Source organism: Anser anser (assembly GCF_964211835.1).
Source record: "Anser anser genome assembly, chromosome: 2".
Lineage (NCBI taxonomy): Eukaryota > Metazoa > Chordata > Aves > Anseriformes > Anatidae > Anser > Anser anser.
The window spans coordinates 39,390,247-39,407,164 of NC_139721.1; positions in this window are offsets into that span (position 1 = coordinate 39,390,247).

The window sequence follows — 16,918 nt, forward strand, 5'->3', positions numbered from 1 at the left end:
TCAATATGTTTAGCTAGAGTTCCCTGGAACTCAAATACAAGGCTTTTCAAGCTTAATAATGCTGTACATGAGGTCATGGGTTCACACTAACAGGTCACATAATGGACCAGGGCAGGGCTGGCAGTCCCAATAAAAGTACATTGTGTTCCAGTTGGGTAAGAAAAGATTGAAATTTCAAAACTCTTCATAAGACTCTGACTACCAGAAGTCACTTTAACATTTCCTCTAAAGAACTGTGACAGCTTATTGGTTTAAACAACTTTAGAGGATTCAAAGCAGAAGGGTGTAGAAAAGCAAATTTTTATTAAAAAGACCTTTCGGTGGGTTTGGTAATTTTAGTACCAAACATGATAGCTGCTCTGAGATGGAAGAAAGGAAGGAAGGAAGGAAGGAAGGAAGGAAGGAAGGAAGGAAGGAAGGAAGGAAGGAAGGAAGGAAGGAAGGAAGGAAGGAAGGAAGGAAGGAAGGAAGGAAGGAAGGAAGGAAGGAGGGAAGGAAGGGAGGGAGGGAGGGAGGGAGGAAGGAAGGAAGGAGGTGGGGAGGAGTGAAAAGAAAAATGATAGTAATGTTTAAGACACATTGCTAAATTATTTTTGTTGGTACAAAGAAAGGAAGTTTTTACAAGCAATTTCCTATGACATTTTCTTCAAAATAAGTAGTAGGAGGTAAGTATCAATGCTTATGAACCTGCTGAAGCCAACAGAGGGTATTTTTATGAGTACTAGCATCAGATACTATCTGATATCTATAACTGATCTAGGTATTGTGCAAATAACTTGATAGCTATTTTGCAAAATCTGTCATTACAAAATGTTCATCACTACATATTTCTTTACTGAGGGCAGAAGATACCAAAATACTTATCAGGAACCAGATATATTTCCTAGAATGACCTCAATGCACAGTAAAGTCTACTGGCTTGTTTCAGTTATACTACCTAAGGTACTGATCAACCGAATGATTTCTCCTATGAAAAGCTCACAGTGAAGTCACTTTCTTCCATGTGTGTGTTAATATTATAGTACTGTATCATTATCCAGGAGGTTGCATTCCAGGGCACTAAGCTCAGTAATATATGTGAGGATCATTCTCCCTCTCATTTTCTTGTCATGACAAAATAATGTGTTCAATGTGATATTTTCATTTGGTAAGATTCTTGTTCTTACTGTTTTGTTTTTAATATGTGCATACTGCTATATGTTTATATTAGGAAAAGTAAGATCTAACACAACTTCTTGACACTTGTTGAGGCTGATGATAATACTCAGCCTTGTGTACTTCAAACCCAGTGTCAAGGGTCAGCTCTCAAGACAGTTCTAAGGTGTCAGCCATTGTATTCCTCCCAGGCTCTAGGCCACTTTTTCAGATTTGTCAGGCTGAGGCAACAGAATGCCTTTGAAGAAAAAGACACAATCACAAATGTAATTAAAATATTTGAAAAATAATAATAAAAAGTGAAAAGCGATGAAAATTTGGTTTCCAGAACTTAAACTTAACAGCATTGAGGGGAGATGTTCAAAATCACAAAAGATATCATGTAATAAGAGTATTTAACTCACCTGTGATTTTTTATGGTATGGTATGTAGGCCAGCTGAGGGGAGGCTTTTTATGAAGGAAAATTCATTATATATAAAGATCATTCATTATATATTTACATTAAATTAGACAGAAGGTGAAAACAAATAAAGAAACTCTCTGTTAAAGGAAAGGAAAAAAAAAAAAAGTCTTCCAAGTAAAATTCATTCAGCCTTATCCAATGGGTGTTTTGATTAGGTGCACAGTATGGCAATGTATTTCTGGCCATTTCCCAGTCATGTTGTGGTGCTCTTGTCCATTTTGCAATATGTTCAGAATCTAATCTATGCTACTGTTCTGTTTCTTGAGACATTTTGTATATTTGCAGTATTTAAAAAGATTAAACATTTTTCATTTGGAGAGATTAATATTGTAAAAAGAAATCCATAATTCTCCAATGAAGAACACATGTGATTATAAAGAACAGAAAATTTGAATATTTGATCTTTCACTTACTCCTGGAATGACCCTTTTCATGCTTGAAGTGCTTATGCATGTGTATAATTTTGTCCTTGACAATTTTGAACTCAGATTTATTTGCAAGGATGCAATAATGAGCAGCCATAAGTATTTACAGCACCAGATCTTAGTGATAAGTGGTTTAACTATTAAGAGATGTCATTTTACTGTCTTTAAAGAGTGCTTCTAGTTCACTCTACCAAAAGCCTTTTATTTACTTATTTTTTTTTCAAAGTAGACATAGGGTTTTTTTCCCTGAGAACTCATTAAACAAGGCATTCCTCAGCTACCATGTTCTATCAGGATGGAAAAAAGGTAAATTCTGAAGTCGCTTCAGTCTGCCAGAGCTTCCAGACAGTGCTACTCCTTTAAACAGAGAAGAGGTAAGTAATTGCTTCCATACTTAAGTCATTTGTAAATCAAATTTCATTTATGGACACATTTTATCATTTCTAGCACATCCTGTTTGACAAGTGAGTAAGACTCAGCTGGCTCTTCCCATTAACTGAATTGTGTACTTCTCATCACTGAAAAGATATTTGAAAGCAGCAGTACCTTTGTTGTTATAGGCATTCTTCTTAAAGATTTGTAATTCCTAGTGTGGTTAGGAGTAAGTGATTGAAGTCATTGTTCCAGTACAGCTTTTTATTTGGGGCATATTCTGAAATTATGCTCTTAAGTAATGCCATAAAGCCAAAACAAGCAAACAAACAAACAAACAAACAAACAAAAAGCAGTGGCCAAGCTACCCAATCACTTTGAACTGAATTCAACAGGCAACATTTGAGAAAAGCATAGAAGTCAGGGGGAAATCACACTGTTAAATCTTGAACAAAGTTATGAATTCAGACCAAGACTTGGAAATGGAAACAAATGGAAATAAAATGTGCTTAGGTAGAAATCTTTTGAGTTTCAAAGCTGACCTATTCTTGGAGGGAGAGATTTCCAAAAATGTCACAAGAGCATAGATATCTAGGAGCGTAAAAGACATTCATAAAGCTGGCAGTATTACCAAAACAAACAATCAAAAAAAAAAAAGCAAACAATCAAAACAAACAAAAAAAACAACACACAAACAACAACAACAAACGAACAATAACAACAAAAAACTAGGAATCCTGTAGAAACAGTATTTTGAACAGCTTTGAAAGACAGGTTCTGCTCTGAAATATGGCATAAGAGAAATATCCCCGTGCTAATTCTATTAATGGTAGACAATTTAAAGAGATGACTGAGACTTATGTTAATTTTCACTATTATCATTATAATCATAATTGTTCTAATATCCTCATGTTCTGATATGTTTTTATCTCCACATCCTTTGTCTTAATAAGCTGGAAATGTGAAAAGTTGCAGTGAAAGACTGCAATACATTTCATTGCTTTTGCCCTTTACTGTGCTTTGCCATTTGATTGTCTGGCATTCTTTGACTCCCCTGTACAGGTACAACAATTTTGGGGAAGGAAGTGGAATGCCTTCTGAAATGCATCACCAGTCACAGTACTGAGAACATGAAAGGTTAAAGAACAGCATTCAACTGTCTTCCATGGGCAAGGGTAGCTATTGAAACTTTCAAGTTTTGTTCTTGTGACAGAGTCTGCAAAGAGAACAGAAAATGCCACAACATGAGTCCTTTCTCATGACAGCAGCTGTAACAAAAATGGGAAATAATACAAACAACCATTCTAGTCTTGAAATTTTTAGATAGTAGTCACTTCACCCTTCTTGGATTCTGTAGATAAGAGCTGTCTGGCCTGTTCTCTTTAAATGAAAGAATTCACTCCATATCCTTAAAAAAAACTATCACAGTTAAGTCTGTTCTCTTGGAATACATGACATCATCAAATCTGCTCTATGAAAAGTGACCGTCTTCTAAGAGAAAAGCATACAAAACAAGCCTTTCAATTTGTTTTTTTCTTGGTCTACCCTGCAAATACCTAAAATAACAGCATTTGTCCAAGGAGAGGAAAAAAAATTACAATTTACATTATCAGATACCATTACTTCTTGAGTCAGTATTGTAATGTAGAAGAATAGGCACTGATAGTTTTTCATATGCTGCTATCCAGTAGAATATGGAGTATATAACAAAATAATACTTTTAAGAGCAAAGGAAAACATTTCAAAATTAAAAAATACAATGCTTAGTTAATCCACTTAGCTTCTTCTGTGCCTTCAAAATATTTTAAGATCATGTAGTGCCTGTATGCTCTAAAGATTCTCCTCTCTTTAGCACTGGACAAGTCACGGTGCATCTTGTACTCTTCTCTTGGTCTCCAGCAATGCTATCCATACAGTCCCAGTAGTGCATTAAGCAATGTGACTAACACTAGTGAAAGTGAACTCATCTGTCTATTATATTCTTCTGTGTAACACAGTGTTTTAGGAACAGGTTTTAAAACCTACGTTTTAGCAAGGGACGGGGACATTATTAGACTGTTGTTAGTGATATATTTTGATAAATTCATTTTATGGTTTGAAAGCAAAACTGAGAATTTAACTCAATCTCTGTATTCATAAAGTTCATATTCATAAATCCATTGCCTAACATCCAGTCAAAGATATAAAATGTTACCAAATAAAGATTTGGTTTGTCAATAAAGACTGTTGATAAAGACAGTAATGTCTGCAAATATTTAGTGTAGGATAAGTGATTGAACAAACTGCAAAGCAATGGACAGCTACACCATAGGCAACCTAGTGATAGGGTTGTGCTACCATAGGGAGCAGCACTTAGGAGGCAAGCAAAAGCATACTTTCAAGGCTTTATGAACATTCAATAGGGTGACATGATAAAGAAAAAAAGTGATGTCTAGATTAGATAAATTAGGGTAATATTTATCAGTTTTGGTTCAATCAAAGTAATAAGGTATAGCCTTGAGAAAAGAATGTTTAAAATTGCAATAAACAAAAGGACTGTGAATGAAGGATCATATGGCCTGAAGTAATTTTTTAAGTATTATTTCCAAGTCATTATTTGTCTTAATAGACCTAAATTTTTGTCTGTGTAAGAATTCAAGCAGGCTAATACCACCACATAATTTCTCATATTTTTAGAAAAGGTAGAAAAGGAAAGCTGTTGGACATATCAAATCTGCAAGGATTTTTTGAGATGAGCATTATGCAGAGGAACCTGTTCTCTGCCTATCAGGAGAAGAAGCAGCTACATTGTGGAATATGCACTGAAGGACACTGACTGACCTCTTTAACAATATGTCATTATATCAATATATCAAAAAGTCTCCCTTTTGAAACCCACTGATGACACACAAAATCTATTTGTGAACCCTTTACTACAGAATTTTTCCACACTTCCTATTTCAATATTACTGGGAAAACTTTTATTTGATTAACAAGATTTTTTTAACTCTTTGTTATATTTGAAACCACTTAATGGTTTTATTTAGCATTCAATCAAGGAAACAGGTTTGTCCAATAAGATAACTATATATACAATATACACAGGATGACCTGCCTTCGGAGCAACCATGTTTTTGTAAACAGGAATGTAAGTGTTTTGCTCAAACTGGATTGTTCTTTTGAAATACAGAGCTTTGACATATAGATCAAGACATCAGTTGAGTACTTTTGAAGTAATGGCTTTCATTCATTTCTAATGCTCAAAATCAAAGGGTTTAAATTCCTGTTTTTACAAAAATGAACCTGATTTGGATTCATTCAAAGCACACCTTATTTACGGATAAAGAAAGAATCTACAGAAAGGCATATATCTGTGTTCTCACTGATACAAGAACATTTTTTGAGAAACCAGTGCAACATAGGGGGAAAGAGAAAATCATTATAACACAAAATGTTGGCAAATGTACAAAATAAGCAAAGATGTATTGCTAAATTATTCATAGATACATGGACTTTAAGGCCAGAAATTCAATTGTACCTCGTATCTAACACGAGCAATGAAATTTCATGTTAAACCAAAATGAATCTAGAAACAGCCTGTGTTTGCTAAAAAGTACCAAGAGTACCTTTCAGAAGGGTTTAAAGATTTCAGAATTGGAAGAACTTAATATTTTCCTATTTAGTTATCCCTGATGATGTGTACAAAAGAAAACAAACAAACAAAAAAACCCTACTTTTTTCATTTGAATTTGAGTATATTTAAGAGCAACCATTTGGTTCTTGTTACACTGGTTCTTTTCTATCCCAGACTGAAGAGCTTTTAGTACCAGTTATTTTTGCTCATGTAGATACTTATATTCTATAATCAGATCACTTCTTGGTCTTCTTTCCGATAATCTAAGCAAGTTGAACTTCATAAATGTTATATTGCAACACATTATTTTCAGCTTGCAATCATTTCAGAATACTGTTTTGGCAGTTATAGGAACCCTATGTAACAGCAGGTAAAAATTTCTGAGCTATTATAATTCAAATAGGAGAAATAGTATTCAGACAATTCAGTCTGTTGACTTAGGAAGATTTCAACTAAGCAATCTAAATGGGATAAGAAGGTGCCATGTTGAATATGTTGACCCAGAATTACATGCCTATTCTGAAAAATATTCTGGATGTATGTTATTAAAATGTTAAATTAAACAATTCAAACGGGTAAGTCAGAAAATGAAATTACAGACAAACCTTTAAAGACAGTAAAATTCACAGTGTGACAAAGGAAGAGACAACAGATGAGTGCACAAGTTAGCTTGTAACCAGTAATTGCTAGCTGCTTTGGGTTATCTAATTCAATCATGAATTTTTAGACAGTTCAACAGGTCCAAACATTTAATTCAGGATCATTTCCATATTGACAGTTCTAGGACACATTCTGTTGTATATGCTCACCAGGCATAGATTTTCTTGTGATTTGTCAGTAACTTTAAGTGGCTTAGCAAACTCCAAGAGTGATGCTTGAATAATAAAAGAAAGCATCACTTGTCCTTACTTGATGGCTACTGTGCTACCTTACTGAGATTAACACAAATCAGACAGAAGAAGGGAGGCCTCTGAGAGCAGGACACTACAACTGCAAAATGGTAAAGCACAAGCAAACTATCTCCTTTTATTTTGTCCCCCCCCCCTTTTTTTTTTTTCCTTTAGTTTCCTTTTCATTAATGACGGAGATTGGAAATTTTCCTGCCTATCACAGGGATGTCAGAGTAAAGTGCCTCACTGTCTATTCAGCTAAAAGAATGCTAGTTTTAAAAGTTTCACTGGCAATGTCATTCTGACTCAGGAAGAATCACAATGGATCAAGATCTAGTTTTTCAAAACAGGAAGAAGGGAAGAGAGTGCCAATAAACCTGGGACGTGTGTAAATAACATAGCACTAATTTTACACCTGCAACTCTGTTAAAGAAGTGTTATAGTTTTGAATAAGGAAAATTTCCAAGGAAATGGGAGGGAAAAAATACAAATACCACTACTCATTCACAAGAAACAAATTATTTTAATTCACAATGTCTTAATTCCATGTCTTGCAGTGGTTAATCTAGATTCTTGTTATTTTGCTCTTATTTTCTCTCACAGGATTACTGAACTATAAACTGTACTTGATTCTGAGTCTAAGAATCAAATAATTTTCCAGTATGTGGGAACATGGTATTGGAATAAAGAAAGATGAGGATCACTTAGTCATATTCCCAGAAATGATGTCAGCCATCTCATTTTGCCTTTAAGCATAATTGTTTCTCCCAAAAAGTGCTTCTTCTAGTAGATTTTCTATTGATTTTGAACCTATACTTATTCATGAGTAATTTAGTGCACTTATTCTTATGCCTGAACTATTGCTTAGTTAAAATGTCTTCCCATACTAAAACAAAGCAAACAAAAACATAAACAAAACAAAATAACAACAAAACACACTATCCTTTCTGTAGGGTATGGTAAGTTAAAATCATTATGTTAACACCTTTGTACATCTCTAAACAATGACTGCTGGATTTCTTTTCTGGATTGTTTTAAGAGGAATTTACTGATATTAATACACTGTAGTTTTAAATTGTATTAGAACAGCACCTAGAGTACTCAAAGCACCACAGTACTAACAGGGCAGCACAAAAAAGGAAAACTCAGCTTGTATTAAAATACTTTTAACTTTTGCTTCAGGAATTTTACAAGGTCTGTAGTAAAGCTGGTGATGTGATTGTAGCAGAGTTAAAAACATACATGTTTTACATGTTATACATGTATAACATGTTTACATGTTATACAACATACATGTTCGAGAAACTATCTTGTGCTATATGTTAGTTTTCTTTTACCATTCCAAGTACAGTTGCATTGCCTTTTACTTTAATACTACTTGAATATATTGCATACGTAACATAGTATGGTGCTAATTTATAAAAATATAGGATACCTTGGCTTCAGCTGCATATATTGCTGCATTTAAAATAATCCCAGTAAGTATTTCTAGTTGCTTGGGATATATATCTACTTCGATGTAGCTAAGGCATCTGAGTATCCTTTTCCTTCTCAGGAGATGAAAACTAAGGTTGAGGAGACTGTAGAACACCGCAGTAATAAGTCAGCATTCATAAGCTATTTTTTCAGACTACATAGTGGGGGATACAATAAGTAGCTCAAAGAGCAGAAATACAAGTAAAATTGCAGATGGACAGCTAGACTCCCTGAAGACAAACAAAAGTCTGTCACCACCAGCTTTAATGAGAGGTCTTTTTTTTCTGGCTAACACTGCAGTATATGACAATGTGTTACTGGCATGGCTTGTAATAGGTATTCTTCAAAATAAACATTTCATCCCAAGGTGGCACTCTGGACTCCAAGAAGTTAACTGCACACCAGAAATAATGCAACAATATGATGAACTGAGACATCACAAAGAGTATTTACTATTGTAGTTAAAGATGTTGTCCAAATATTTCAAGACAAAGCAGTGCTTTCATCCAGTTAGTCTAGAAATGAAAGCAAGACTGCCAAGTATCTATAACTTTATTAAAATAAATGGGATTTTCTTATATTTGTATGATGTATTTGAAGATTTGCTAAGCATGTTCTCTGTATATATACAGTGGTAATTTAACACTAATGGCTAGCTAAAGTCCACAGGGCTTCTTCATCAGCTGCAGCATGGAGATCTGCTCCATGTGGGATCCATGGGCTGCAGGGGGACAGCCTGCTCCACCAGGGGCCTCTCCGCAGGCCACAGGGGAGCTTCTGCTGTGTGCCTGGAGCACCTCCTTTCCCCCTGCTGCACTGACCTTGGGGGCTGCAGGGCTCGTTCTCTGACTCCTCTCACCCAACTGTTGTTGCACAGCAGTTTTTTCCCCCTTCCTTAAATCTGCTCTCCCAGAGGACCAACCAGCATTGTTCACTGCCTCAGCTCTGGCCAGCAGCAGGTCCCTTTTGGAGCTGGCTGGAGCTGGCTCTGATCTGACATGGGGCAGCTGCTGGGCTCTTCTCACAGAGGCTACCCCTGCAGCCCCCCAAATACCAAAACCTTGCTACATAAACCCAATACGTATACATATATGAGTGCATACATATAGGTGTTAAAGGAAAGGTTGGACCTGGTGCTTTGGAACATGGTTTAGTGGGCGACATTGGCAGTAGGGCAATGGCTGGAACAGATGATCTTGGAGGTCTTTTCCAACCTTATTGATTCCATGATCTATGATTCTATGTACTCTTACAAACAGTAACTGGGTGCAGTTTACTTCATGTATTGAGAAATAAATGATAGTTTAACACTTTTGTTAAGTCCTTCAGGATCTCACAAAGACCTAAATTAGTATTATTTTTCCTAGAGGGCTATGATAGCCAAAAAAATGCAGTATGCAGCAGCAGATGAGGGTTTGTTGTTGTTTGTTTGTTTGTTTGTTTCAGTAAATATTCTCACAGAAGAAAATAAAAGGTTTTTATTTTATTTTATTTTTTTTTTTAAGTCTTAGAATGAACATCTCCCAGCAAAGAGAACTGCGCATCAAATTACAAGCTAGAGCAGTGTACCTAGATACCCTTCTTTTCTGACCACTGCTTTCCTGAACACTGACCTTTATATTTAGGTCATAATCGTGATTTTGATTTTGACAGAATACTTTCAAAGAATTTCATGGTAGAGGTCAGAATTCTTGACCATTAACTTCCAAGGTTACCAGTTCATGTAGCATTGACTTCAGATAGAAAATAGTGATCTTAGCAGCAAAGTATATGTTATCAATGTCATTGGTACTAACAAGTACAATTAAAATAACTATGGAAAATACTAACTATAAATGTATTTAGCAGGGAGAATATAGTCAGCACATGCACTCTGATCTGCAAAGAAACTCTACTGAGGTTGTCTTTCCTGGTTCTTTGTTTTGACATTCTGAGAGGCATCCTGGTAAGAAAAAGACATTGCAGTGATAGTAGGCACAAGTAGATTTCTCAAAGCAGTAATAGTAAGAAATAGAAAGCAATCTCAGATCTCTTCAGAGTGATCTCATCAAAGATCACACTGAACTTCATCCCTATGAATGCATTGCCTTTAAAATGGGAATTATATTCAAAACAATGGATACAAATCATATTTGGCTTGGTTGTGTTCAAACTACTCAACGTAACCCATTAGGTTATTACCGGACTAAAAAAAAAAAAAAAAATGGGGTCTCAAATTTCAGGTTTCTCACGTACCCTTGGTTTTATATTTTCTGAAAAGAAAAGCCTACTAGAAGTGATTTAAGATCGAGACTCTCCTGCCAAAGCTATAACTCTGTTCCCACAGGCAGGACTAAGATAGTGCCTCTATGAAAGGTGTTGATGAACACAGAGGTATCAGCATTTGTGACTACAACACACAAAGTCCATGACAGTCCCCTAACAGTTCTTTCGTGTCATTTAGGTTATAAATTTCAGCAAAGGTTCTCCAGAACGACTGGGAGAGGAAAACTAGAAAATGTATTTATATTTTTTCCGTGCACACGAACACATGATAATAAAGTATGTAAGCCAAGTTTAATTTAATATTTTTTTTTTTTTATTTGATTGTACATGAGAAATGTCCTGGGAGAAAAAGACCATCATTATGTTCTGTTTTTGTTCTTGTTTTCCAAAAATGTCAAGTGGAGAAACACTATTTCACATGATTTTCAAGAAGCTTTAGTAAGGTAGCAAGTTGGTTTTTTTTTTTTTTTTTTTTTCCCCAGTTGAGCCAAACAAGGCATGGCACCAGCATAAGGTATATTTTTCCCAAGGAGCTTTCAAGTAGCTTTTCGTAGCAGGGCTGTGCAGAACATGAAATGAAACATTAGAAGTGCAAAAAGCCTCTGTTAAGTCAGTAAACTTCTTTTCTGTGATTTATTAGTTCTTCTTTTCTTAAAGAAAATAGCTCATTTTTTATACTTTAGTTGTCTTTCCCACCATAGATTCAACTGCTTGTAGCCTCCACTTATGCGAATAACTCTCAAGATGTTTGTCACAGCTTGCTTTTTGTTTGAAATCAATGGTATCATTACTGCTGTACAAAAAAATAAAAAAAACTGTAGCACCACTTTCATGCAATGTCCCCTCTGGATACTTTTCACTTCTCTGCTTAACATTTATAGATGCTACTTTTCTCGCATCTGTTGAAGTATTTTTTTGCCTCTTTTTCAGCTCAACAGCATTTTCCCACCTCCCTCATTCAAACATCATTGGCTGGTTTGTCTTCCACACATACAAGCTTCCAACAGCTAAAATCCTATGTTACTAGCTGAGAAACCTGCTGATTTGATTTGTCATGAGCACATGGCACATATTCATTTGTACTGAATGCAAATTAAATATATTCTTATACACACTGCCAAGATTTCAGTTTTAATTCAAAAGTGAATAATTATTTAATTCACTGTGAATACTAGGGTAAGACTGTAGCTTTAGTTATAAATATGTCTCTATAAAATACACTGGATTTGGCCTTAACTCCTCAACCAGGGTTAACTGCTGGAGTACCCAATTAAGTTCTCTGATATCTTTACCTAAACATCAGATCTCTTTTAAATATTCCTGATTCAGGCTAATAAATGTCTACTTCATTTACTAACACATTTTTAGTATATAAATAAATAAATCCAAATGTAAAGGGGAAAAATATCAAGCAGTATCAGTGGTGTCATACTTAATATTTACTTACTTATTGTGACTCCATAAATTACAATTTCCCACCCTTCCTGACCTTTACCCAGTATCAGCTCTGTTTTATGAGGTAGTTTTATAGAACTTCTGTAGATCCTATTATGAAGTGGTGACTAGCAATAACTTCATCTCATTTTCTAAAGTAGAACAGACCTAAAATCCTCCACAAACGCTTCAAGCCATTCACTCAACTAACAAATTATTTAACCAAGCTTGTATATCAGAGTAAGTTTCTAGGGGGTTTGTATAGAGGTAATCATTCTGCTTTGTTGTATTTTGTCTATAAACAGTCATTGTAGAAAGAATCTGAACTGGAACCTCAGTAGTGTCCAGGCTTTTCACTCGGTGAGGTGTGAAAAGTGTAACGGGGCTTGGGAGCAGGGTGTGTGTGGACTGAAGAGATATGTATGTCAGGTATATGTTAATGCTCAGGAAAAGAGGAGGCTCTACTACTATGTAGGACAGTACTTCTACTTCCATTGCAATAAAATGTGGAAAAAAAATCTAAACCTGGTAATGTTTTCTTTTGTTTGTTCGCTTGTTTTTAATGTGGTAAAGCATCCATTGAAATCTAGATCAACAGCATCAGATTTGTTTTTTTTTCAGTTTGATTGGAAGCTCAATTTGATTTTATAGGGATCAGAGGACAGCATAAGAAAAAAATTACCAGGTCTGGTTCTGTCCTTTGTGAAGATATATAAAGCACAGTTCTTCAAACATTCCCTGATCTTTCTGAAAATCTTGCAGAAAATCAGCTTGATGCACAGTCACTTCATTATATCATCTGCTATAGTCTAGATCAAAATGTCTCTTTCTAAATGTTTAGTGGGGCACCTGAAGTGGAAATCTTAACATGGAGCAGACCACGTGCATATTACAGTGTCACAAATAGCAGAAGGACTAACAATTACTATTGTTCCTCTTTGAAAAGAATAGTGAGTCTTCAGTGTCTGTCTTCACAGTAGTACACAGCTCTGCAGTGTTATATTTTGCTTTCTTTGGGTAAGAGGGTTATTTTTATTTCTTGAGGCTTCTTACTTCAAATGTAAGCTGGAATTTACTGTTGTACATCCACCAAAAAGTTTTTCATTAAACATGTTAAACTGCTTTCTAAAAAGAAGTGGTCTAATTTTATTTTAATTTTCTTTGAAAATATAGGTCTATGCCTTCTGCATAGGTCGTCGTTTGTGCTAGTCACACTTGCTAAAACTCCATATCGTAGAATCACTTCTTTATCTTTCTTCCTGAGAGTTCCTTATTGGCAAGTCACAACAAACTGTAAAATTTGCTACATTTACCATGAACAGCTTGTGAAACATGTCAACTTTCTCTATAATTTTCACAGGGCTTTAATTATGAATCAATGTGATGGTATGAATAGGGGTATTCATAGCTAATGCTTTCAACATGCAGTAAGCAATATTTCTATTACTTAAACATTGCTTATATCCACAGGCACTTCATTCTGGATTGCTTCTTTTGTGAATACCCAGGCATATGCATTTTATTCAATCTATTGGTCAAGTTAAAAAGGAAATGATGCATTTTCCATGGAATTTTACATTGCAAATAAGAATGAATTTTCTAACTTGAGAGTTGCAATTCTCCTGGGACTCTTTGTGACTGACACTATATTTTATCTGCACACTGAAACAACACACTTATCAAATGGAAAAGAAGAAGAAAAATTACAAGAGATTTGATCTTCTTTACAGCTTCTAATAGCAAAATACACTGTATGATTAATGAACCTGTCAGCTGTAATGGGAAGAATATGTAACAAGTAACTGTGCATTACTTGTTTGTGATTTTTATCTTTTATAAATGCAGCCATGTGTAGGGTGATAAGATTAACCCTTTCTACTTTTAAGTGAGCATTATATGCAGGAATAATACAATCTTTGCTGTCTCTCATTTTTTTGTCAGTTCTCAAAGTCTTAAGAATTAGAATTTTCCCTAATTCCAAAATAGCTGTATTATTATTTCACTTGGCATATGTACACATCTGGTATTGGATAAATTATTCACAGAGATGAAAGAAAAAAAAAAAGCCCACATATCTCACCTGCCTCTTTCCATTTAGTTCCTTATGCTTTGTACTGTGCAGCTTTTCTGTCTCGAGCAATAGGGTTTTAAACACTTCTTCAGGATTTTTATACAGCCTAACAGAGAAGAGCCATGGGCACACACTGGAACATGACTGGCATCCCATGCAGCATGGCATGAGGGATTTATGCCATAGAAATCTATTTGAGCACAGATCTTTGAGAGGCCCTCTGTGCAACTTTGTATCCTTATCTCCTAGACTCTAGGAAGAATATTGGGAAAAGAACCTTTCATGTCCCACTGAGCCAAAACTTAAGAAATCCTAACATTTAAACTGTTTTGCTTTGCTTCCTCACTACAACGACAGCTTCACTGAAGTGGCAGGGCCTTGGCACAAGAGCCGAAACATGGATTTCTGTCAGTTTTCTCACCAACTCGTGGCAGTGAATAGGAAGGGCAACATTTTCACATGTAAAACTCAGAAACTTCATCATGTGATAGCCAGATATCTTTAGGAGGACTTTTAAAGAAAATGGTTAAGACATCTTCCTGTCCTCAGAACAATGTCCAGTGCCATTAAAATAATAGGCAATTAGTTATTCTCCTTCATTCAGAATTTAGTCCTTGACATTCAACTTTATCATTTCCTTTAATTGGGTATCCAATCGGCCTTGGGTAACTTGGCCCATTGGAAATAATATACATACATTCCAGATGTACAGAAACTCTGGATAGGGGAAGTGTCTGCAACCTGAATCAAATCTCAGTCTGTCACTTTGTTATCCAGAAAACAAAAAATTCTAATTATCTGATCAGAAAAAAAAAAAAAAAAGAGAATTTAATATGGCTTGGTGTATTTGAAAATGGGTATATAACATATGAAAGTAGTCAATTTCCCCTTAGCATCTGAGAATTCAGTTTTCCATTTTAAAATGCAATTCTGAACTAAAATGCATGGTAATGTCTGACATGGGGATGGGGAGAAAGATTTATTGTAGTACTGTGGAAATTGACAAAATTATCTGTGATTAAATTGAATGGTATGAGGAAAACAAATTTGTCACGATATACACCATTTGTTGCAATGCATTATTTATTGTAGTGTCACTTTACCATTTTAGCCTAGTAATGTTACCAGTGCAGGCTACAACATTCGTATTAACTATTTAAAACATTCTTTAAAATCAGCCTTTATTGTCCTTAGCTGTCTTTACTTTTTCATTGGAAAAAAATAATAATAATTTAAAAAAGTCTTATAAACCAAATGCCATGTTCCAAGTACAGCAACACTTATACAGAGAAAAGAAGGTATTCGTCTTATTCTTTGGCACCATGATATCTCTTTTGGAAACTTTCAGCAGTGCAAATTTTTACTAATTGTGCTGTTTTCTGCACAGTTATCCCATGTCTCTGAATTCAGGATAAATGTTAAACAGAAGAGAAGTGTCATATATGATTTCTGCTGGCTCCAATTTCATGTAGTATTGCATATCCAAGAAGATTGTATAGTTCTTTAGAAGTCACAGGAAGACAAGGGCAAAGTAATTCCATTATTGAATGGAAAAATAACTATATGATACACACATAACTATCCAATGCCATTTTGCCCAGACAAGAGTTTAAATATAAAAAGATGTTTAACACAATTAGTTTAAACATGGGAATAGGTATCAGGACAGAAAAGGAAATTAGGTAAAAGAAAAGACAAGTTTAGGTTAAATAGATGCACAGTTAAAGAAAAGACATGTTTAGGTTAAATAGAGGTACTGAGGTTCTATACTTAGGATATTAAAGTATTACAAGAAACATTCTAACTATCAGAGATGCACAGAGAATCCACAGGGGAGGAACTGTGGATAGTCAGATAAAGTATCCATCTTGAAAAGGGAACAAAAGCAGTTTTAGGGTGCTGCACATGAGAGGAAATAATGCCTACAATCATTAGAATATAGTACAACCATTGTTGCTGTTATTATTGGTTATTATTGTTAAACAATCTATCTTTAAGTGTGGAGAGGATAAGATGACAAGAAACCATCAACGCAGTTTGAGGACATGCCGTGTCAAGCCTGTATAATTTTATCCTGTGAGAGAAAAATTGTTTTTTGATTGGTGGAAAGTAATAGACTTAATTTAGCTTGACATTAGTAAAGCTTTTAAACCTGTCTAAAAAATAAACAAGATTTTAATAAACAACCTAGAGAAAAGATAGCACAGATGAATAGATAGGCAGAAAGTCAAAAAAAGAAAAAAAAAAAAAGGACTCAGCAAATTAAACTTGGAGAACGGACCAAGGATTATTCAGCAATCATAGCATCCTTTTTGAAAAGAAAATTAGTACAATATGTACAAAGCAACAAAGCATGGTAAGAGATTTAGAAATCACAACATAAAGAAAAGTTGAAAAAATTATGATTGCTTAGTCTGAAAAATTACTTTTCTTGTAATACATATCAAGAAGACAAGGATCAATATTCTCTGTATCCAGTGAGGTTAGGAGCAGAAGTAATTATCTTAATGTGTAACAGGAGACATTGGTGCTAGCTATTAGAAAAAATAAAATAAAAAATCCAACTAGTGTTAGAGTAGTGTTCCTTTAGCAATGGAACACAGTGATTTTAAGAGCCCCCTTATTAAAAGCTTTTTAAAATAGTACATGTAAATATGTCAGGGATGGCCTAGGTGTGAGTCCTCAGTCTGGAAGCAGGGGAAGGGACTAGATGATCTCAACAAGGCAACTTACAGGCATATTTTTTATATACT